Raw genomic sequence first — 25,177 nt, 5'->3', positions numbered from 1 at the left:
AAAAAAAAAAGTTTTTTTGTTTTTCTGTGGTTTTTATAACTTTTGCCTCATTTACTATCCATGTCACAGACTATTACCTTTTAGTAAAGTTGTGGCGAGTGAAGCGGAGTGGAGCCCGAAGCATGGTGAGCGTAGCGAGGCTGCGAGGGGACGAATTTCACCAAATTTGAGTTAAAAATGTTTAAAAACACAAAAAAAATTTAAAAATATTTTTGTGTGTCTGACTTATGACCCTGTCTGACTTTTGATCCTATCTATATTTTGACTGTCGACCATATGGTGTCTACCTAATGACTATCTTTTAATTTCTATGTGTTATACCACACCCCCAGCTCCCACATCAGGCTCCCATCCCCAATTCTGACACTAGTGGACCGACGAATGACAGGTCCAAAATGTTTTATATAAATAATGTTATTGAAAAAGAGTTACTGTAGACTTACTAAACAACCAAATTTAATCCCTTCAATATTTCTCTACCAGTGGTATGTTACATCCTTGTGATCAGCCCACGTTGCACAGTTTTGCTATCTGTAAGATAGATAACAGGTAGACAATCTGCTGGAAAACATATGTCTGACCAGCTTTGGTTATTGTCAGTCACAGGGCCTAATTCACACCTGATCGCAGCATCAAAATCTTTCTCTAATGGGCAAAACCATGTGCACTGCAGGTGTGGCAGATGTAACAGAGAGTTAGATTTGGGTGGTTTATATTGTTTCTGTGCAGGGTAAATACTGGCTGCTTTATTTCTACACTGCAATTTAGATTTCAGTTTGAACACACCCCACACAAATCTAACTCTCTCTCTCTGCACATGTTACATCTGCCCCCCCTGCAGTGCACATGGTTTTGCCCATTAGAGAAAGATTTTGCTGATGCGATCAGGTCTGAATTAGGCCTACAGTTAGCAAATTGCAAAGGACTGGAAACGTCAAGTTACAAATATGTTTCATTTGGGTTTAAACATGTATGCGAAGGGATCGGGGGCGATGCAGTTCGCCACACCCTGCTAATATGGCTTATGTTTTCCGATGGCTCCATGTCTTTTTTATCCGTTGTCTATATGGGAGAGTAAGACAGTAACCAATAGCGTTAACCACAAGTTTCTAAAGGTTACATTGTATTATGTGAGTTAATAAGGGAGAGTGGAGCATTTGTTGTTGGGCCGTAGCCTATTCCTTGCTACCTACGCAGATACTCACCCAACACTGAGCGCTATTCTGTAGATAATATCAACAGTACTAAATACACACCACAATTTCTGTAAAAAAAATGAGCATGTGACCAGTGGAAAATCATTGAATGTTATTTTTTTGCCATGTTTTCTTCAGCTGATAACACCACAACCACCCCCATGCAGTGCCTCTGCAGTGCGGTATTTGTTACATCTCTTGTGGTACCCATCTTAACCGTCATACTTTTTGAAAGGTCACAGCGGACAACTCCCATCATATGCCCTTTTGTTAAAAGTGGTTGTTTTAAAGGTTTTGCATATTAAAAAATTTACAGTTTACATTTTATCATGCAAAAAAATATTTTTACAAAAGTGTAGGCACAGATACAAGACTCAGAACAGCAGTAACTACAGTATAATGTCCCATTTTCATGGCTTGCGGAGAATAATGGCATCATTGCCATGCGTTATATACGGAGCCTTTCAGTGCCTCCATATGAGTTTGTATGATAGATACTTTTGAAAATTGTTTGATTTATCGTCATAAAGTTTATAATCCAGGTGTCTACTGAAAATTAATTCCCAGCACATTTAAAAAGACCAATAGCAGTTGTAAAGCTAGAGTAGGATAGTGGTGAATTCAAGGGGTATGGGTCGAAACAACTTAGGTCGACAGTCAGTAGGTCGACCACTATTGGTTGACATGCATTAGGTTGACAGGGGCACTAGGCAGGGGCGTACGGAGGGTGGACCAAGTGGAGCTTGAGCTCCAGGCACCGCTGGGGACAGCAGGCACCTGGCTCACTGCACAGATGAAAGCCGGGATCTCGGACAGGGGTAGGAGGAGATGACTAGAAGAGAGGGAAGGGGTGGCCACCACACTGCCTGCATGTTGCAGATCACTGATTGCACAGTGCAGAGAGTCCAGTGCAGTGCAGTGCAGTGCAGTGCAGTGTGGTGTGTTGTTAGGGAAGAGGGGAAGTTTGAATGCTTGTCAGAAGAACTTTCCTGGCTGTCAGGGATCTGCATTCAGTGATCTGGAACATACAGGCAGTGTGATGGCCACCCCTTCCCTTTTCTCAGTCCTTTCCTTCGACCCACGGAGGTCCAACCTGTCAATCACATAGAAGCTCCGCCCCTCCAGGCTGGAACGAGGAGCTGCTCTGCTGCTGTCCTCTTGGTGAGAATTACTGTGTGTATACTGTGTGTTTATGTCTGTGTATACTGTGTGTTAATGTGTATGTGTTTGTGTGTAAATGTGTGTGAATATGTCTATGTGCATACATGTATGTGTGTGTTTGTGTTTATATATCTTTGTATACAGTATGTGTGAGTATGTGTGTTTATGTATGTCTGTGTGTATATGTGTATGGTAGCGTCTAGATTCTCTTCGCGCTAAGGACCTTTCCCATAACCCCCTGGGTCCATGTCACAATCTATTTGGAATAGTAAAGTGTGGCGAGCGAAGCGGAGCGGAGCGAGACACCGAGCCCGATGCGTGGCGAGCGTCCAATGCTGCATAGAGAAATAAATTTGCCCCAAACGATCGGAAAATGAAGGAGACATTTAGATGCTGTAAGGGCGGAAGTGCTTTCCTGCCCTCTCGTTTTGTCACGTCCAGGTCCTTAGCACGAAGGCAACATAGACACAACCATATGTGTATGTCTGTGTATATTTGGGTGTGTATATATCTGTGTATACTGTAATTGTGTGTTTATGTATGTCTGTGCCTAAATGTGTGTGAATCTATGTATGTATGTATGTATGTATGTATGTATGTATGTGTGTGTGGTGGTGGCTGGGGGCGCCGTGACATGACCCTGCTCCGGGTGTCATGTCTCCACGCTGCGCCTTTGGCACTAGGTCAACCTGGTGATTAGGTCGCAGTGTACTAGGTCGACAGGTCAAAAGGTCGACATGAGGTGTGTTTTTTTTACTTTTTTTGGTGTCGTTTTCTTCGTAAAGTGACGGGGAACCTCAATTAGTGCACCGTGTCCCCTCGCATGGCTCGCTTTGCTCGCCATGCTTCGGGTAACGTACCTCGCTGCGCTCGGCACAGGTTACCGTTCCCAATTGTAGTCCACGTGGATCGTAAAGTATGAAAAAGTTCAAAAATGTAATTTAAAAAAAACAAAACTCATGTCGACCTTTTGACCTGTCGACTTAGTACACGTCGACCCAATGACCATGTCGACCTAATGCATGTCGACCAATAGTGGTGGACCTAAGTGGTGTCGACCTAATGACCGTATCCCAATTCAAGGGCAAGTGGAACAATGGAAATACAATAATGTACAGTATGTGGAAAATTAGCCAGCCACCTCTATATAGTAATGATTGACTAAATATCACAGCAGAACGGGATGCGTTCAAGATCCCGCCGGACGGAATCCCAGCGGTCGAAAAACCGACACCGGGATCCCGACCGGCACAATCCCGACATATTCTCCCTCTGTGGGTGTCCATGACACCCATAGAGGTAGAATAAATTAGTGTGCCAAGCGTAGCGAGGCACCGAGCCCACAAGGGGCTGCGTTGCGCTCGCATCCCTGTTGGGATTGTGCCAGTCAGGATCCCGGTGTCGGTATTCCGACCGCCGGGATCCCGTCCGGTGGGATTTCGTACTGATCCCAGCAGAACATGTCATTTCACAGAGGTTTCCATCCGAATCAAAAGTAGTAGTTTGGAGTTCCCATTAAACAATCTACGACTTTTGCTTCTGCATCAAGATACTGCGGACGGCCATTCCACTCTGTATCTATAATGTAGCATTAAGCTAAATTTATCAACTATGAAGTATTAATTAATTTGTATTTGGGATAACCGTGAGTACACTTAAGAGAGGTGAACTGTCAGGGACAAATGAAGAATGAGGCAAAACGTTTTTTTTTACAAACTGCTTTGCATATTTATCTTGTTTCTAATATGAATATAGTGACAGGAATTTTCAATCGTTAACAATGTAGGGGGAGCCATGGGTAAGTGTACTCGTACCGATGTCTGCGAACATTGCCAGAGAACTGAGTTTCACACACCCTGGTTACATTTTCTTGGCAAATTAGGGTTAACCAAGACTATCAGTTAATGTGATAAGTGGTGACAGAACAGCTCAGTTATCACTTGCCCATAGTAAATAGAGCCAACAGGAGTTTTAGTAACAATTAACATTTTACTGTAGCAAAGTAGATTTCATTGAGTATCAGGCTACTATTATTCAAGTTTATATCTGTTCATGGTTTTATGTACTGTACCGGCTTAAGACATACATATTTCCCAAACATTCAGTTTTATCTATAGCCAGAGCCGGCCCTAACCAATATGATGCCCTAGGCAATTGCCTAGTTTGCCTATGCCTGTGGCCGGCTCTGTCTATAGCCATCAGCAGGGGCGGATTGGGAACAAAAAGCGGCCCTGGAAAAATTTGTACTAGTGGCCCCACATGGGCAGCACCAGAGGTGTAAGGTCTAGCCATGGGCCATGGCAGCAGCACCCTCCCCCCAAGACTTTCCAGATAGTGGGCATGTCCAGCATCAAGGGGGAAGTTAAAAAGAAATAAAATTAAATATTATGAGCACATTATATGATACACCTTCAGAATTTAGGAAACTATATCATTCTTTAGAAAGATATACAGTATTTTCTTGCTTATTACACCAACCGCGTATCCCAATCACTATTCACTCAATCTTATATGTCAGCCAAGCAGGCAGACAGAGCATACACTAGATCATCTGCAATCACAGGCTAAGTGGCAAAGTCATTTTCATATAGGCAAATTATTTGGCATCTTATTCATTATGTCTATAAAAATGACCACATGTCCTCAAACAAAACAGGCCCCGCGGGTGCGTCGGCCCACCGGGAATCTTCCCTGTAAACCCTATGGCCAATCCGCCTCTGGCCATCAGCGGTTATATAGCCGGCAATGGGGACTCAGCAACAGCCTTCTCAGCACCGCTGAAGCCTCCCAGGCATTGCTGAGTACCCCCCAGGTGGATGTGCGCTGCGCAGTCACAGACAGCCATCTCACATGCGTATTAGTGAACAACCTGTCACCACCGGTGATAGGCTGCCAGGAAGTGGGTAGAGAAAACCACCGATGAAGACGACACCACTGGACCTAGCCGGACAGGTAAGTAATGTTAAATACCCGCTGAACATTTGGACGTATCACTGTGAGTGATATATATATATATATATATATATATATATATATAAAAAAGTAATAGAAATCTAGAGGTCTTAGGGGGTCATTGTGACCCGACCGCACGCTGCGCTTCTTCGCAGCTGTGCGATCGGATTTGAACTGTACATGCGTAGCGGCCGCATTGCGCAGGCATGTCGTTGCCCGGCGACGGCCATCACCAGGCGACCACAAGAAGATTGACAGGAGGAAGGCGGATCCGGCCGACAACTCACCGTTTTCGGGGAGTGGTGAGTCCAACGCAGGCGTGTCCAGGCGCTCGGAGGGCGGATGTCTGACATCAGTTCCGGGACCTGCATCGCTGGATCCATCGCACAGGGTAAGTAACTCTTACCCTGGTCTTCTTTTACAGGAAACTTTTTTTGCATAGCAGGGCTGCACAAGCGGTCGCAGCCCCGCTATGCAGAAATACACCCCCCCATAGGCGGCGTCTAGTTGATCGCACGGGCAGCAAAAAGTTTTTCTGTGCGATCACCTCGGAATTACCCCCTTAGTTACATACATTTAAAAATGAATGATAAAGCCACCAGGCCCAGACTAGGCTCTTCTGATGCTGGTAGTCCCTAACTCTAGATCTGGGCCTGGGGTGCAGAACCCCATAAACCATGCCTTGTTCAAAATCCAAGTTCGGTTGGCATCCTGCTGCACGACCTCTGAACTCGGACTTCAGTACGTCCCGCCCCCAGGCTTAGTACATTGGAGCTAATACTGTACCTTTTTGGGGAGGAGAAGGAGGGATTTACAGAGCTGCAGCAGTTTAACACTGAGCAATTTATTTTACAAGCGTGGCTTATATCTGAAAATGTCACAGCGGCGCTTTGTAATATAATTTATTGTTCTAATTTAACCTAGGTGACTTTCACATCAAAAATATTTGGATAGCTGCTTCATTCAGATTTCTGCAGATCGCTTTGATTTTTTGACAACACGAATGTTGCATAATGCATGAAAAGGCTGCTGCACAGACAAGACTCGGTAATTATACTTATGATAACCATTTAAACTAAGTGATCTTTCACGTTAATGAGGCTCTCACATCCTATGCAGTTAAATCTGATCTTTTCAGTCTGTATTAATATTCCCAATCTTCAAAGAGCCATAGAACACCTGGTTTCATTATATCGTGACACTTTCCAGGCAGATCATTATTGTTATAGAAGTGTAGCTTTGACTAAAAGGCTCCGCAATGAATGGATTGGTCTAGTATCAGTAATTGTGCTATCAAAGGGAACCAAACTTTCATTATTTCTTCATTGTGCTGTTTTGTGATGAATAATGTAACACTTGTTTCTTTCCATGATTGTGTTGCAACATTTATAAATAGGATATGTGTAAGAAGAGTTAACATATCATAGTCAGGTTAACAGGAAAAGGATTTGTGCCCATACATCGTCCCCAGAGCCGGCCCTAACCAATTTGATGCCCTAGGCAAGATTTTGGTTGGTGCCCCCTAGCACCACCACTGGTTCCGCCTCTGACCTTGCACCTCTTTCTCAGCACCATCACCCCTCACTCATAGCAGTCCTTACTTTGGTGTTTGTACCCCCTATATTTTAAATAGGAACAGTTCGCACATTTGGCGCTCAGCCCAAAAAGGGGTGTGTTTTTGCTGGCAAGGGGCATGGCCACACAATAGTAACCCCAATTCCAATTACGCCACACAGTACTGCAACTTTATTTACATTTGATCATGCGATAGTGTCCATAATTCATATTACATCCCACAGTAGTATCACTTTACTTTATAAACGTTACTCCTCACAGTAGAACCCCTTATTCACATTACATTACACTGAATTGCTCCTTATTCACATTACACCATACCCTATTGCTCTTTATTCACATTAGAGGACACAGTAGTGCCCTTTCTATACGTAACGCCACACAGTAGAGCACCTTATACACTTAATGCCACAGAGTAATGCCCCTTACACATATGAGACACATTATTAATGTCCTTATAAACATAATGCGCCTTACACATTATGACCTTTATTAATGCCCTTTTACACATAATGTCCCTTACACATATGCTGCACATTATTAATGCCCTTATACACATAATGACACACATAGTGCCCCTTACACATATGTTGCACATTATTAATGCATTTTTACATGACACACATAATGCTCCTTACACATATTCCGAACACTACTGCACAACCAACCGACTCGCACACAGCACTCACACTGCCACTAATACTGTGACCTCTGCCTCTGCTTGGATACAGATGTGTACTCATAAATCTTGCCTCAATGCTAACGTTGGGTACCTTTGTTTTATGAAAATGCATCTTATTTGCATTGCTATGTGGCTAAGATACACAAGCAGCTTCTGCTGATTAAAATGATATGCAGCATGCCTATATACTGTGTGAGACTGTGGCTGTATCTGCATATGAAATGCTATACACAGAATATAGGCATGCCGCATATCGTTTTAATCAGCAGAAGCTGCTGATGCCCCTAGCCATATCAAATGCCCTAGGCAATTGCCTAGTTTGCCTATGCCTATGGCCGGCTATGATCGTCCCATCACATATACTTTTTTTTTCCAGGCTTTGGAACATTTGGTATACCCAGTGCTTAAAGTGGTCCTGGAGAGGTGGAGGAACTCATTTACGCCACCACTTACCACCCGCCCCCCTTCCCCTACACACACACACACACACACACACACACATACACACACACACACACACACACACACACACACACACACACACACACACACAATCACACCACACTAGTAGCACAATATTATTCACATTACACCACATGTAGTGCTCCTTATTCATATTACACCACATAGCAATGCCCCTTATTCAGGTTACGTCACTTAGTAGTGCCCTTTATTCACATTGCACTACACAATGGTACCCTCTATACATGTTATGCCACACAGTAGTGCCCCTTATATGCACCCCTTATACACAATTCTCACAGTACAGTAGTAGTGCCCCTTACACATAATGACCACAGTTGTAGTGCTCCTTACACATAATGCCCAAAATAGTAGTGCCCCTTAAACATAATGACCACAGTAGTGCTGCTTATACATATATTGCCCACAGTAGTGCCCCTTATACACATTTCACCTCTGTCACTCCAGCAGCTCACCGCCTGTGTCCTCCCACCTATCTTGTTCCTCCAGTCCGCTCTTGTCTTGTCTTCAAGATGCACAGAGTCTGCTCCTCTTCATGTTTCTTCTTCACTTCAACAGCGGTGACAGCATGATATAACATACGTCGTGCTGGAAAATGAAGCCATTTGTACCTGAGGAGGAGATGAATGCTATCCAACAGACACAGCATGTGTCAGTACCAGGAAAGGTGGGCTGTAAATGGAGGAGGACCATGAAGCCACCCGGACCTGAGGAAGAAGGAGGTGGCTGCAGCTCATCAGTAACACTAGCGCCGCCTGCATCATCTATTGATGTAGGTGATAGGGCAGGTTTCTCTAACGTCCTAGTAGATGCTGGGGACTCCGTAAGGACCATGGGGAATAGACGGGCTCCGCAGGAGATAGGGCACTTTAAGAAAGAATTTGGATACTGGTGTGCTCTGGCTCCTCCCTCTATGTCCCTCCTCCAGACCTCAGTTTGAATCTGTGCCCGGACGAGCTGGGTGCTACTTAGTGAGCTCTCCTGAGCTTGCTATAAGAAAGTATTTTGTTAGGTTTTTTTATTTTCAGAGAGATCTGCTGGCAACAGACTCTCTGCTACGTGGGACTGAGGGGAGAGAAGCAGCCCTACTCTCTGAAGATAGGTCCTGCTTCTTAGGCTACTGGACACCATTAGCTCCAGAGGGATCGTACACAGGATCGCACCCTTGGTCGTCCGATCCCGGAGCCGCGCCGCCGTCCCCCTCGCAGAGCCGGAAGACAGAAGCCGGTGACAGAAGCAAGAAGACTTCGAAATCGGCGACAGAAGACTCCAGTCTTCATATGAGGTAGCGTACAGCACTGCAGCTGTGCGCCATTGCTCCCACACTAACCCACACACTCCGGTCACTGTAGGGTGCAGGGCGCAGGGGGGGGGGGGGGGGGGCGCCCTGGGCAGCGCCCTGGGCAGCAATTAGAGACCTCTTTGGCAAAAGTTTGCATAATATACAATTGGGCACTGTATATATGTATGAGCCCCCGCCAAAATTGTACATGAAAGCGGGACAGAAGCCCGCCGTCGAGGGGGCGGGGCTTCTTCCTCAGCACTCACCAGCGCCATGTTTTTTCTCCACAGCACCGCTGAGAGGAAGCTCCCCAGTCTCTCCCCTGCAGTTACACGGTAGAAGAGGGTAAAAAGAGAGGGGGGGTGGCACATAATTAGGCGCAAAAATCAATATAAACAGCAGCTACTGGGTTAACATTAAGTTACTGTGTTATTCCTGGGTTAATAGCGCTGGGGTGTGTGCTGGCATACTCTCTCTCTGTCTCTCCAAAGGGCCTTATGGGGGAATTGTCTTCAGATGAGCATTCCCTAAGTGTGTGGTGTGTCGGTACGTGTGTGTCGACATGTCTGAGGTAAAAGGCTCCCCTAAGGAGGAGATGGAGCAAATATGTGTGTGAGAGGGTGTCTCCGTCGACAACGCCGACACCTGTTTGGATATGTGTAATTAAGTGCTAAGGTGAATTTATTGCACAAAAGATTAGAGAACAGACAGGGAATCTACCCAGGTCTGTCCCTATGTCGCAGAGACTTTTAGAGTCTCTCAATGCTCACTATCCAAAATAATAGACACTGATATCGACACGGAGTTTTACTCCAGTGTCGACTACGATAATGCAAAGTTACAGCCAAAATGGCAGAAAAGTATTCAATATATGATTATTGTAATAAAAGATGATTTGCATATCACTGATGACTCATCCGTCCCTGACACAAGGGTACACATGTTTAAGGGGAAGAAAGCTGAGGTAAATTTCCCTCCTCTCATGATGAAAAAGAGCGGGAATCTCCAGACAAGAGACTGCAGTTTCCCACAAAGAATTCTCAGGGAGTATCCTTTCCTCACTAGGGCCAGGATATGATGGGAATCTTCCCCTAGGGTGTCACGTTTGCCCAAAAGGTAGCCCTGACGTAACAGCTATTCTCAGGGATCCTGCAGATAGCGTGCACATTCTGGTACACTACTCAGACCGGCGATTGTGTCAGCATGGGTTTATAGTGCTGTGGCAGCGTGGACAGGTACCTTATCAGCAGAGATTGAGACCCTAGTATGTATATAGATATATATGTATATATATATATATATATATATATATATATATTAAAGATGCTGTCTTAAGAGATATGTATATATAAAACATGCCCAAAGAGACATGAGTATACTGGGTCCTAGAGTCAAAGCTATGTCGATTTCTGCTTGACGTGTCCTGTAGAATATGCAATGGACAGATGATGCCGACTTAAGAGGCATATGGAAGGCTGAGGATTGTGTGGAGAAGGGTTATCAGACCTGGTCTCCACAGCTATAGCTGGTAATTCTGATATTTTGCCTTATATTCCTGCACAGCCTAGGAAAGCACGACATTATCAAATGCAGCCTTTCGAATAAAGAAACAAGAAAGTCCGAGGTGCGTCCTTTCTTGCCAGAGGCGGGGGCAGAGAAAAGAAGCTGCACAACACAGCTAGTTCCCAGGAACAGAAGTCCTCCCCGGCCTCCACAAAAATCCACCGCATGTCGCTGGGGCTCCACAGGCGGAGCTAGGCCCGGTTGAGGGAACGCCTTCGTAAGTTCAGCCACAAGTGGGTTCACTCCCTGTTAGATCCCTGGGCAATAGATATTGTGTCTCAGGGATACAAGGTGGACTTTGAGAAGATGCCCCCTCACCGACGGCCCTGCCGGCTTCCCCCCACGAGAGGGAAACAGTGTTAACTGCAATTCACAAATTGTATCTTCAACAGGTGGTGGTCAAGGTTCTCCTCCTTTAAAAAGGAGGGGGTTATTATTCGAACATGTTGTAGTCCCGAAACCAGACAGTTCGGTCAGACCCATATTGAATTTAAAATCCCTGAACATATACCTGAAAAGGTTAAAGTTCAAGATGAAATCGCTAAGAGCGGTCATTGCAAGCCTGAAAGGGGGAGATTTTATGGTGACTCGGGAATTAAAGGATGCATACCTGTTATGATTCCAGCACTCTGGTCTGAGGAGATCTTATAACAAGGACCTGAGCACTGGAACGTAATGCTGGGAAAGGGAGCAGGAATGGAAAATAGCCCCTGGAGCCCTAACTCCGTTGTCTCGCCCGTGCTGTCAGAAATCCCTTGCGAGACTATGGTTGCTTGAGCCCATGGCAGCCGCGTTTGAAGGGCGGATTACGTCTGCCCAACTCCGATGCCCCCTCAGGTCTTAATGGGGACAAAGGGAAATCCGAGACAGGGTGATAACAAGGGGCCCTCTAACTCAGCAACAAAGCCAGGGGCTACAAGCTAACTTAAAACTAGAATATGTGCGGAGAAACCGCCAGGGAAAAGGACAACCAAAATATCCACTTGTCCACTCTCCTACCCGGCACCGCCGAGTTCCGGAGAGGACTTGTGGAAGCGGAACCCTCCGCAAATGCTCCGAAACAGAATACAAAATAAAGCGGGCTGAGCCGCAGCACACGGCAGAGCCGCAACTCACGAACACCGCACGAGAATCTCTGGCGACCGTGGCGGACAATAGAGGACCAGAAGACTTCTTGGGATGAGATGACAACTCCAAGATTCAGGAACTCTGAGGACAGGAATGACCGGACACAGCAGGACTGGAACAGACGTTCAGCAAACCTAAGCAGCATGCAGGAAGCTATTACCGGCGTCTGTGTGAAGCACTGAGAAAGTATTTAACAAAGAGTCCTCCAATCAGATGTTCAGAGTCCGATTGCTCTAAATGCTGTGCAGCTGCCCTGCTGCACGCCCAGAAGATAAGTGTGTGTGTGTACTAAATTGACCCTGCAACGGGGAACGCGGTCCACCCGTGGCGTCCCCGTTGCTAGGGTCCAGGCGGCTCATCGCGCCCGGCGTCCCTGCGTTGCTAGGGAGCCGGCGGCTACGCACGCATGGCGTCCCAGCATTGCTAGGGACCCGGCGGCTAGCACGCTTGGCGTCCCTAGTTGCTAGGCGCCGGGCCGCGAGGACATCGCGGACCCCGGCGCCTAACAATACCTTCATGTCCCCATTTATCCACCTCATCAGGCGTACCTCAGAATTGCGGTACGGGATTGTCATTACCAATTTCAGACGTTGCCGTTTGGTCTCTCCACGGCCTTGAGAATATTCACCAAGGTAATGGCGAAAATTATGGTGCTCCTGCGGAAGCAAGGTGTCACTATTATCACGTACTTGGACGATCTCCTCATAAAAGCGAGATCAAGAGAGCAGTTGCTGAACAGCGTATCACTTTCTCTGGGAGTGTAACGGCAACACGGCTGGATTCTATATATTCCAAAGTCGCAGCTGGTTCCTACAGCTCATCTGCCTCTCCTAGGCATGATCCTAGACACAGACCAGAAAAGCGTTTATCTCCCGATAGAGAGAGCTCAGGAGCTCGTGACGCTGGTCAGGAATCTATTAAAACCAAAACAGGTGTCAGTGCATCACTGCACTCGAGTCCTGGGAAGGAGCGTGGCATCATACGAGGCCATTCCCTTCGGCAGGTTCCATGCGAGGACCTTCCAATGGGACTTACTGGACAAGTGGTCCGGATCACATCTTCAGATGCATCGGTTAATCACCCTTTCCCCCAGGGCCAGGGTATCTCTCCTGTGGTGGCTGCAGAGTGCTCACCTTCTCGAAGGTCGCAGATTCGGCATTCAGGACTGGGTCCTGGTGACCACGGATGCAAGCCTCCGAGGGTGGGGGGCAGTCACACAGGGAAGAAATTTCCAAGGGCTGTGGTCAAGGCAGGAGACTTGCCTTCACATCAACATCCTGGAACTAAGGGCCATATACAACGCCCTAAATCAAGCGGAGACCCTGCTTCGCGACCAACCGGTTCTGATTCAGTCAGACAATATCACCGCAGTGGCTCATGTAAACCGCCAAGGCGGCACAAGGAGCAGGGTGGCGAGGGTAGAAGCCACCAGAATTCTTCGCTGGGCGGAGAATCACGTAAGCGCACTGTCAGCAGTGTTCATTCCAGGAGTGGACAACTGGGAAGCAGACTTCCTCAGCAGGCACGACCTCCACCCGGGAGAGTGGGGACTTCATCAAGAAGTCTTCATGCAGATTGCAAGTCGGTGGGAACTGCCACAGGTGGACATGATGGCATCCCGCCTCAACAAAAAGCTGCAGAGATATTGCGCCAGGTCAAGAGACCCTCAGGCGATAGCTGTGGACGCACTGGTGACACCGTGGGTGTTCCCGTCGGTCTATGTATTTCCTCCTCTTCCTCTCATACCCAAGGTGCTGAGAATCATAAGGAAAAGAGGAGTGAGAACAATACTCTTTGTTCCGGATTGGCCAAGAAGCACTTGGTATCCAGATCTGCAAGAAATGCTCACAGAGGACCCGTGGCCTCTGCCTCTAAGACAGGACTTGTGCAACAGGGGCCCTGTCTGTTCCAAGACTTACTGCGGCTGCGTTTGACGGCATGGCGGTTGAACGCCGGATCCTAGCAGAAAAAGGCATTCCGGATGAGGTCATTCCTACGCTGATAGAGGCTAGGAAGGATGTGACGGCTCAACATTATCACCGTATATGGCGAAAATATGTTGCTTGGTGTGAGGCCAAGAATGACCCTACGGAGGAACTGCAGCTGGGCCGTTTCCTTCACTTCCTACAGTCGGGAGTGACTTTGGGCCTGAAATTGGGTTCCATTAAGGTCCAGATTTCGGTCCTATCCATTTTCTTTAAAAAAGAACTGGCTTCTCTTCCTGAAGTTCAGACGTTGTAAAGGGAGTGCTGCATATTCAGCCCCCTTTTGTGCCTCCAGTGGCACCTTGGGATCTTAACGTGGTGTTGAGTTTCCTGAAGTCACACTGGTTTGAGCCACTCAAAACCGTGGAGTTAAAATTTCTCACGTGGAAGGTGGTCATGCTATTAGCCTTGGCTTCAGCTAGGCGTGTGTCAGAATTAGCGGCTTTGTCACATAAAAGCCCCTATCTGGTTTTCCATATGGACAGGGCAGAATTGCGGACCCGTCCACAATTTCTGCCAAAAGTGGTGTCATCTTTTCATATGAACCAACCTATTGTGGTGCCTGTGGCTACTCGTGACTTGGAGGATTCCGAGTTGCTGGATGTGGTCAGGGCTTTGAAGGTTTATGTAGCCAGAACGGCTAGAGTCAGGAAAACTGAGTCGCTGTTTATCCTGTATGCATCCAACAAGCTGGGTGCTCCTGCTTCAAAGCAAACTATTGCTCGCTGGATCTGTAACACGATTCAGCAGGCTCATTCTGCGGCTGGATTGCCGCTTCCAAAATCAGTAAAAGCCCACTCCACAAGGAAGGTGGGCTCTTCTTGGGCGGCTGCCCGAGGGGTCTCGGCATTACAGCTTTGCCGAGCAGCTACTTGGTCAGGTTCAAACACTTTTGCAAAGTTTTACAAGTTTGATACCCTGGCTGAGGAGGACCTTGTGTTTGCTCATTCGGTGCTGCAGAGTCATCCGCACTCTCCCGCCCGTTTGGGAGCTTTTATATAATCCCCATGGTCCTTACGGAGTCCCCAGCATCCACTAGGACGTTAGAGAAAATAAGATTTTACTTACCGGTAAATCTATTTCTCGTAGTCCGTAGTGGATGCTAGGCGCCCGTCCCAAGTGCGGACTTCTTCTGCAATACTTGTATATAGTTATTGCTTAAATAAGGGTTATGTTGTGGTTGCATCAGGGTGGATCTGATGCTCCGTTGTTGTTCATACTGTTAACTGGGTAAGTTTATCACAAGTTATACGGTGTGATTGGTGTGACTGTGTTAGGATCTCCTGCTCTGTGCTGCCACGTCGCCATGGCAACCGGGAGGCAAGTGTTAGCGAAGTAACCTGGGCGCAGCTGATACTCCGGTCCGGGTTTTTACTGTGTAGTGGTTACAGGCTCTGTGCACGGCAGGGAATCCGGCGCTGGTTCTGTGCTCACAGTCTGTGAGGTCTGAGTGGGGCGTGGACAGCACCTGCTATATAAACCATCCTCTCAGGCTAGGCAAATGCTGCTGAATCTTTGTTTGTTAGTCAGTTCCAGAGAGTTAGCTAGTACTGTGTGACTTTGTATTTACTTGTTGCTTACTGCGAATAGGCCTTGGGATTCGGTACTTCATTCTGCCAATCCGGACCTAGCAGTAAGACTGGAGTCAGTTGTTTGACCTGCTGGGGTTCTTTTGCTATTCTGTGAACCCAGCAGGTTTGCGGCTGTACTCTCAGACCTGCTTGCTTAATCCTCCCTCACTGTGCAGGGCGTCCAGGTGTCAGTTTAGTGGCAGTAAGCTGAACCTGTGCCCTGCAAGTGGGGGTTAGGATTGTGGATACTCTCCTTGTGTCTATATTTCTATCTCTGACCAAGGAGTTTATTCCCACACCCGTTGGTAACCCTTTGGGGTTTTTTCTGTTGCTCTTAGCAACATCATTTCAGGTGCTCCACATGTTAAATCACTACACCTCGCTTCATTGTCCGCTCTATTCCATCTGAGCATTCCTGACACTAGGGAGACACCCAATTCCTGAGCCTTTCGGCTTCTCCGTTCACTTTGTGTTTATTAGTTATTCCATCACCTCCTGTGTATGTTATGTTATACTGTCTGTGAGTTCGTTTGCTTCGCTTCCCTCTCTGTTCATACACCGGTATACTCCTGTTAGCACTGGTGTGTGTAACATATTCAGCAGCCCTACTCCTGGTGAAATTTTGTGGGAATATGGAGCATACCCCTCAAAATACTTTGCAACAGGTGGTCGATCAGGTGCAGGTCCTGACTCGACAATTTAATGAGATGTCCATTAAAATGAACACCCCGCAGGCCGCTAGCGGAGCTCCCGCAGCAGCAGCGGCAAGTTCAGGGGTTAAGGAGCCGAAAGTAAATCTCCCGGATCGTTTTTCTGGAGATCGCTCGCAGTTCTTTTGTTTCAAGGAGAGCTGTAAGCTATATTTCAGGCTTAGGCCCCAGTCTTCTGGGTCGGAGATTCAGCGGGTGGGCATGGTGATTTCCTTGCTACAAGGAGACCCACAGGTCTGGGCATATGGGTTACAGCCTGACTGTCCGTCGCTTAAAAGTGTTGATGCTTTTTTTACGGCACTGGGCATTTTGTATGATGACCCTGACAAGATGGCTTCAGCCGAGGCTCAGATTACGGTTCTTAAGCAAGGGCGACGGCCAGCTGAGGTTTATAGTACGGAGTTTCGGAGGTTGGCTCATGATACCCAGTGGAATGACCCAGCCCTAAGGAACCAGTACCGAAGGGGCCTTTCTGACCAGATAAAGGACCAACTGGTACAATATCCCTCGCCTGATAGCTTAGATCAGCTCATGCAGTTATCCATCCGGGTGGATAGACGGCTGAGAGAGCGTAGGCTTGAAAGGGAGACCGCAGTTTCCTTTTTTCCCAAGGGAACCTCAGACTCTGAGGAATATTCCGAGGAGCCTATGCAGATTGGGGCTACCCGCCTCTCCTCGCGTGAGAAGACGCGGAGGAGACAGCAGGGTTTGTGTTTGTACTGTGGGAATAAAGGTCATGTTGTAGTATCATGCCCAGAAAAACCGGAAAACTTCAGGGCCTGAGGGTGATGGGAAATATCCTGTCAGGCCAGAAGTCAGAATTTCCCAAAAAGACTTTTCTCATTCCGGTGACTTTGGAGATCCTCGGTCAAACTGTCAAGACTGAGGCCTTTGTTGACAGTGAGGCCGATGGGGTTTTCATGGACCGTCAATTCGCCCTGGAACACTCTGTTCCCTCAGTACCTTTGGCATCAGAGATTGAGATCTGTGGGTTAAACGGGGAACCATTGTCCCAGGGTAAAATTACCTCTTGCATCAGCCAAATTCCTTTGTTTATTGGAGCCACACACTCTGAAAAATTGTCTTTTTATGTGACTGTCTGTTCTTTTGCCCCATTGGTTTTGGGGTCACCCTGGTTAAGGGCCCATAACCCTCAATTTGACTGGGTCTCTGGGGAGATTCTTAGTTGGGGTAGTGATTGTTTCAGGAGTTGCTTGAGCCTTCCAGTCAGGCTTTCGCAGCTAAGTTTGCCAGGATTGCCAGGATGTTATGTAGATTTTGCGGATGTGTTCTCCAAAAAAGTTGCGGAGGTACTACCTCCCCATCGCCCCTATGACTGTGCCATTGATTTGTTGCCGGATGCTAAGCTTCCCAAGAGCAGGTTGTACTCCCTGTCACGTCCTGAGACTCAGGCTATGGCAGAGTACATTCAGGAGAACTTGGCTAAGGGATTTATCAGACCCTCACAGTCCCCAGTTGGGTCGGGGTTCTTCTTCGTGGGTAAAAAGGACGGTTCGTTGCGACCCTGCATCGACTTCAGGGAATTGAACAGTATCACGATTAAAAACTCGTACCCACTGCCTCTCATTTCGGTTTTGTTTGACCAGCTTCGTACTGCCACCATTTTTTCTAAGATTGACCTACGCGGTGCTTACAATCTAATCCGAATAAGAGAGGGGGATGAATGGAAGACTGCCTTTAATACCCACTCAGGGCATTATGAATATTTGGTGATGCCTTTTGGGCTCTCTAATGCCCCGGCAGTCTTCCAGGAATTCATGAACGATGTGCTCAGGGAATATTTGGATAGATTCTTAGTTGTTTATCTAGATGACATCCTAATCTTCTCTCATTCCCTGGAGGAACATCGGAAGCATGTACGCTTAGTCCTCCAGAAACTCAGAGACCACCAGCTTGGGGCGAAGCTGGAGAAGTGCGAGTTTGAAGTCCAGCAAATCGCATTTCTAGGGTATATTATCTCCTCAGAAGGTTTCCAAATGGAGGGTTCTAAGGTACAGGCAGTCCTGGATTGGGTGCAGCCCACTAGTTTGAAGGCGCTTCAGCGTTTTCTGGGCTTTGTGAATTTTTATAGACGGTTTATCGCTGGATTTTCGTCTGTAGTGGCCCCCTTGGTGGCACTCACTAAGAAAGGGGCGGATGTTGCTCACTGGTCTTGTGAGGCCAAAGCGGCCTTTGCCCGTCTCAAAAGGGCATTTGTCTCGGCCAAGGTGCTGCGACACCCAGATCCAGAGCGTCCTTTTGTGGTAGAAGTGGATGCCTCTGAGATAGGTATTGGGGCAGTGCTCTCTCAGATGGGGGTGTCTGATAATCGCCTTCATCCCTGTGCTTACTTTTCCCGTAAATTTTCGTCTGCCGAGATGAATTATGATTTGGGTAACCGGGAATTGTTGGCTATAAAGGATGCACTCGGGGAGTGGAGACACTGGCTTGAGGGGGCTAAGTTTGTGGTCTCAATTCTCACCGACCATAAGAATCTGGCATATTTAGAGTCAGCGAAGCGGCTCAATGCCAGGCAGGCACGATGGGCTTTGTTTTTTGTTCGCTTTAATTTTTTGATAACATATCGCCCTTGGTCAAAAAACAAGGCTGATGCGCTCTCGCAGAGTTTTGCTCCAGTTCAAGAGACCACCGAGGAGCCATTGCCCATTGTGTCCCCATCATGTATTAAAGTGGGCATTACCCAGGACCTCTTGTCATTAGTCCTTAGAGCACAGGAGCAGGCTCCTCCAGACCTTCCGGTAGGTCTCTTGTTTGTGCCTCCTAGGTTAAGACAGCGAGTGTTCCTGGAATTCCATGCCAAGAGGTCGGCAGGGCATCCTGGTATTGCCAAAACTCGGGAGTTGCTGTCTAGGGCGGTGTGGTGGCCCTCGGTGGCTAGGGATGTGGATCAGTGGGTTCGGGCATGTGACGTTTGTGCCCGAAATAAAACTCCTAGAGGGGTTCCTGTCGGCCCATTACATCCACTCTCTATTCCGTCTAAGCCATGGACCCACATTTCCATGGATTTTGTGGTGGACTTGCCCAAATCCTCGGATGACAGCCATTTGGGTTGTCGTTGACAGGTTTTCGAAGACGGCGCATTTCGTTCCACTGGTTGGGTTGCCATCGGCCAGACGCCTGTCTGAGTTATTTATGCAGCATGTTGTGCGCCTCCACGGGTTGCCACTTGATGTGGTCTCTGACCGTGGATCCCAGTTTGTGGCCAAATTCTGGAGGGCATTTTGTTCTGATCTCCAGATTTCTGTGAGCTTGTCGTCAGGCTACCATCCACAGTCTAATGGGCAGACTGAGAGGGTGAACCAGTCCTTGGAGCAGTTCCTCAGGTGTTATGTCTCCAAGTGTCATACTGACTGGGTTGCTCATCTGTCCATGGCGGAGTTTGCCTATAACAACGCGGCTCACTCTGCTACAGGGATCTCTCCCTTCCTTTGTGTGTATGGGCATCATCCTAAGGCCAATTCTTTTGACCCCCTGGATTCCACGCCTGGTGGTTCCTCTGTTGTTTCGGTCCTTAGGGGTATTTGGAGGAAAATGAAGAAAGCCCTTGTGTCTGTGTCATTAGTGACCAAAAGGGTTTTTGATAAGCGGAGAAGACCCTGCAGCTTCAAATTAGGAGACTTCGTCTGGTTGTCCACCAAGAATTTGAAGTTGAGACAGCCATCTCATAAGTTAGGCCCCCGGTTCATCGGCCCTTATAAGATCACCAGGGTTATCAATCCGGTGGCATTTCAGTTAGATCTGCCCCGTTCATTGGGTATCAATAAAACATTTCATTGTTCCCTTTTAAAACTGGCGGTTAGTAATCCTTCTTCCAGTGGAAGACCTTCTCCTCTTCTGATACGGGGTCAGAGGGAGTTTGTGGTTGAAAGGGTTCTTGACTCCAAGATGGTTCGGGGTCGGCTGTCATTTTTGGTGCACTGGAAGGGGTATGGCCCGGAGGAGCGGTCGTGGGTGCGCAGTTGTGATCTTCATGCCCCCAGACTGATACGCTCTTTCTTCTCGCAGTTCCCCGATAAACCCGGTGGTAGGGGTTCTTTGACCCCTCGTCAGAGGGGGGGTACTGTTAGGATCTCCTGCTCTGTGCTGCCACGTCGCCATGGCAACCGGGAGGCAAGTGTTAGCGAAGTAACCTGAGCGCAGCTGATACTCCGGTCCGGGTTTTTACTGTGTAGTGGTTACAGGCTCTGTGCACGGCAGGGAATCCGGCGCTGGTTTTGTGCTCACAGTCTGTGAGGTCTGAGTGGGGCGTGGACAGCACCTGCTATATAAACCATCCTCTCAGGCTAGGCAAATGCTGCTGAATCTTTGTTTGTTAGTCAGTTCCAGAGAGTTAGCTAGTACTGTGTGACTTTGTATTTACTTGTTGCTTACTGCGAATAGGCCTTGGGATTCGGTACTTCATTCTGCCAATCCGGACCTAGCAGTAAGACTGGAGTCAGTTGTTTGACCTGCTGGGGTTCTTTTGCTATTCTGTGAACCCAGCAGGTTTGCGGCTGTACTCTCAGACCTGCTTGCTTAATCCTCCCTCACTGTGCAGGGCGTCCAGGTGTCAGTTTAGTGGCAGTAAGCTGAACCTGTGCCCTGCAAGTGGGGGTTAGGATTGTGGATACTCTCCTTGTGTCTATATTTCTATCTCTGACCAAGGAGTTTATTCCCACACCCGTTGGTAACCCTTTGGGGGTTTTTCTGTTGCTCTTAGCAACATCATTTCAGGTGCTCCACATGTTAAATCACTACACCTCGCTTCATTGTCCGCTCTATTCCATCTGAGCATTCCTGACACTAGGGAGACACCCAATTCCTGAGCCTTTGGGCTTCTCCGTTCACTTTGTGTTTATTAGTTATTCCATCACCTCCTGTGTATGTTATGTTATACTGTCTGTGAGTTCGTTTGCTTCACTTCCCTCTCTGTTCATACACCGGTATACTCCTGTTAGCACTGGTGTGCGTAACAGACTGGTATGAGTCTTGCCCTGGATTCCAAAATCCTTTCCTTGTACTGTCAGCTCTTCCGGGCACAATTTCTCTAACTGAGGTCTGGAGGAGGGACATAGAGGGAGGAGCCAGAGCACACCAGTATCCAAATTCTTTCTTAAAGTGCCCTGTCTCCTGCGGAGCCCGTCTATTCCCCATGGTCCTTACGGAGTCCCCAGCATCCACTACGGACTACGAGAAATAGATTTACCGGTAAGTAAAATCTTATTTTTACTGTGCAGGGCAATGGAGGTGGTGGAACTAGTTCCCCCTACCATTAAGGGTGGTGGAACTCCGTTCCACCTTGTTCCCCCCCCACTTTAACCCCTGGGTATACCTCCCAACTGTCCCATATTTTTGGGACTGTCCCTCCCGTGGGCCACAGTGTCCTGCGGTGGTGGGGTGGGGGTCGGCAGTTGGGAGTCTCCTGTCACACTGGCTGTACTGCTTACGCATGCACACAGTGTCTATTCACGGGAGACAGAGGGACTGGAGGCATGCCAGCAGCTCACAGAGCGCTGGGCATGCCCCCTCACTGATGAAAACGAAAGACGTGGCTCGTGATCGCGTCATTGCCGCAAAGCCATGGCCCCCTTTTGCAAATACCACGCCCCTTTTCAGGCACGCGGCTTCGCTGTGTATGGGGGTCCCGCTATGAGAATCTAGAATGTTGGGAGGTATGCATTTGACTTATAGGGCCTGATTCAGTATTGATCGGAGAAGTGTAAAAATCGCTGTTTGGCGTTTTCACACTTCTGTGCATGCATGCGGGCTGATTCGTGCAAGGTCTTAGCTTGCAATCACCCGCGATCGCAGGCTAAGTCCCGGCGGGGGGCGGTGACTGGGTGTCGATGCCCTGTTTTGTGGCTGTCGATGCACCGTTTGGGGAACACGGTCGGAGCAGAGGTGTGTCCGGACCATTTGTGGGGCGGGCCGCGGCGGCTGCATGACGTCACACGCAGCCACTGCAACCCAAAAGATGGTGGGTAGCCGACTGCCTTCACAGCTAGGCTGCGTAGGCAGGTGGAAACCCTAAAGATGCTAGTGCATCGCTGTCTTGTGATGCACTCGCATGTTTGTGGGGGGCGGCAGGACCCGGCATGCGGGGCAGACTTGTCCTGGGCTGGGCGTCCCCCCGCATGTCAGAGAAAAAGGGTTGCAGATGTGCAATTTTTCCCACATTTACAACCCATGATGAATTAGGCCCATACTGTGTATATATATATATATATATATACAGTGCATCCAGAAAGTATTCACAGCGCTTCACTTTTTCCACATTTTGTTATGTTACAGCCTTATTACACAATGGAATAATTCATTTTTCCACTCAAAATTCTACACACAATACCCCATAATGCCAACGTGAAAAAAGTTTTTTTTTTAGAATTTTAGTAAATTTATTAAAAATAAAAGACTAAGAAATCACATGTACATAAGTATTCACAGCCTTTGCTCAATACTTTGTTGATGCACCTTTGGCAGCAATTACAGCCTCATGTCTTTTTGAATATGATGCCACAAGCTTGGCACACCTATCTTTGGGCAGTTTGCCCATTCCTCTCTCCTGCACCTCTCAAGCTCCATCAGGTTGGATGGGATGCGTCGGTGCACAGCCATTTTCAGATCTTTCCAGAGATGTTCAACCGGATTCAAGTCTTGGCTCTGGCTGGGCCAATCAAGGACATTCACAGAGTTGTCCTGAAGCCACTCCTTTCATATCTTGGCTTTGTGCTTAGGGTCGTTGTCCTGCTGAAAGGTGAACCGTCACCCAAGTCTGAGGTCAAGAGCGCTCTGGAGCAGGTTTTCATCCCGGATGTCTCTGTTCATTGCTGCATTCATCTTTCCTTCTATCCTGACTAGTTCTCCCAGTTCCTGCCGCTGAAAAACATCCCCACAGCATGATGCTGCCACCACCATGCTTCATTGCAGGTATGGTATTGGCCTGGTGATGATCGGTGCCTAGTTTCCTCCAAATATGATGCCTGGCATTCACGCCAAAGAGTTCAATCTTTGTCTCATCAGACCAGGGAATATTGTTTCTCATGGTCTGAGAGTCCTTCAGGTGCATTTTGGTAAACTCCAGGTGGGCTGCCATGTGCTTTTTACTAGGTAGTGGCTTCCGTCTGACCACTCTACCATACACACCTGATTGGTGGATTGCTGCAGAGATTGTTGTCCTTCTGGAAGGTTCTCCTCTCTCTACAGAGTAATGCTGTAGCTTTGACGGAGTGACAATTGGGTACTTGGTCACCTCCCTGACTAGGATCCTTCTCCCCCAATCGCTCAGTTTAGACGGCCGGTCAGCTCTAGGAAGAGTCCTGGTGGTTCCGAACTTCTTCCATTTACGTATGATGGAGGCCACTGTGCTCATTGGGACCTTCAAAGCAGCAGATATTTTTCTGTACCCTTCCTCAGATATGTGCCTTGAGACAATCCTGTCTCGGAAGTCTGCAGACAATTCCTTTGACTTCATCCTTGGTTTGTGCTCAGACATGCACTGTCAAGTGCGGGACCTTATATAGACACGGGTGTGCCTTTCAAAATCATGTCCAATCAACTGAATTTTTCACAGGTGGACTCCAATTAAGCTGTAGGAACATCTCAAGGATGATCAGTGGAAACAGGATGCACCTGAGCTCAATTTTGAGCTTCATGGCAAAGGCTGTGAATACTTATGTACATATTATTTCTTATTTTTTTAACTTTTAATAAATTTGCAAAAATCTAAAAAAAAACTTTTTTCACGTTGTCATTATGGGGTATTTGTGTGTAGAATTTTGAGGACAAAAATGAATTTATTCCATTTTGTAATAAGGCTGTAACATAACAAAATGTGGAAAAAGTGAAGCGCTGTGAATACTTTCCGGATGCACTGTACATTTACATTATGTTAATTACATTTTCTGAACATCGTTATGTTGGGAAGCAGTCAGGATCCCGGCTGTCGGGAACCCGGCAGTAAGAATACCAGTGCCGGGATCCCGACACTACTCTGAATGCAGACACCGGCATTCAGAAAGTGGCCAACATTCCAGCGCCGGAATCCCGACAACCAGGGTCCCGAATGAGGAGGCACCGTTCCGCTGCAAAGGTAAGCTGCGGGGTGGGGGGGGGGGCAGGTTTAGGCTGCATCCTGGGGGGCTTAGGGTTAGGCTGCGTCCCGGGGGGGTTAGGCTGCGGGGAGGAGGGGTTAGGGCTAGGCACCGCCCTCGGAGGGTAAGGGTTAGGCTACGGGGGGAGGGTTAGGTTTATGCCAGTGATTTTCAACCTTTTTAAACTCGTGGCACACTAAATGAGATTTTAAAATTGCCAAGGCACACAGTCAGTTTTTTCAACTAATATACTGATATTTCCCGCAGTAATAAAACAGATACATTGGCCCCCACTGTAATAAAAAATTAATTCACCTCCACAGTAATAAAATATAGTAATAGTAATTCCACCACACACTGCCACCCACAGTAATGTCACACATTGTGTAGCCCCCCCAGTAATTCCACCACACACTGTTCCCCCAGTAATGTCACACATTGTGTAGCCCCCCCAGTAATTCCACCACACACTGTTCCCCCAGTAATGTCACACACTGTGTCCCCCCCAGTAATTCCACCACACACTGTTCCCCCAGCAATGTCACACATTGTGTGTGTTTTCCCCCAGTAGTTCCACCACACTGCCCCCCCCCCCCCAAGTAATGTCACACATTGTGTCGTGTCCCCCCCCCCCCCCCAGTAATTCCCCAGCAATCAATTAAATAAATAAAATACATTGGCCCCAACCTCAGGTTTCTCGCTCAGCACGGAGCAGGGGAATGGGTAAGTGCGGCGAGCAGGAGAGCTGACGGTCGAGGCAGGCGTGCAGGAGAGCTGGCGGCCGGGGTAGGCGGGAAGG

The 25,177-nt window shown here is 47.8% G+C and overlaps 1 long non-coding RNA gene across 1 annotated transcript in view; it reads left to right on the top strand.

The window, feature by feature from the left end:
• Positions 1-2,315: 2,315 nt before the first annotated feature.
• The window catches only part of LOC134935705 (uncharacterized), a 61,463-nt gene continuing 38,601 nt past the window's right edge, over positions 2,316-25,177 (top strand). The window contains exons 1-2 of the long non-coding RNA XR_010180353.1: positions 2,316-2,357; positions 6,234-6,356. This is a non-coding gene — a long non-coding RNA (uncharacterized LOC134935705). The remainder of the gene's footprint in view (positions 2,358-6,233; positions 6,357-25,177) is intronic.

Source organism: Pseudophryne corroboree, chromosome 6 (genome assembly GCF_028390025.1).
Source record: "Pseudophryne corroboree isolate aPseCor3 chromosome 6, aPseCor3.hap2, whole genome shotgun sequence".
In the NCBI taxonomy this organism is placed as follows: Eukaryota; Metazoa; Chordata; class Amphibia; order Anura; family Myobatrachidae; genus Pseudophryne; species Pseudophryne corroboree.
This window is presented reverse-complemented; position numbering and strand designations above follow the sequence as displayed.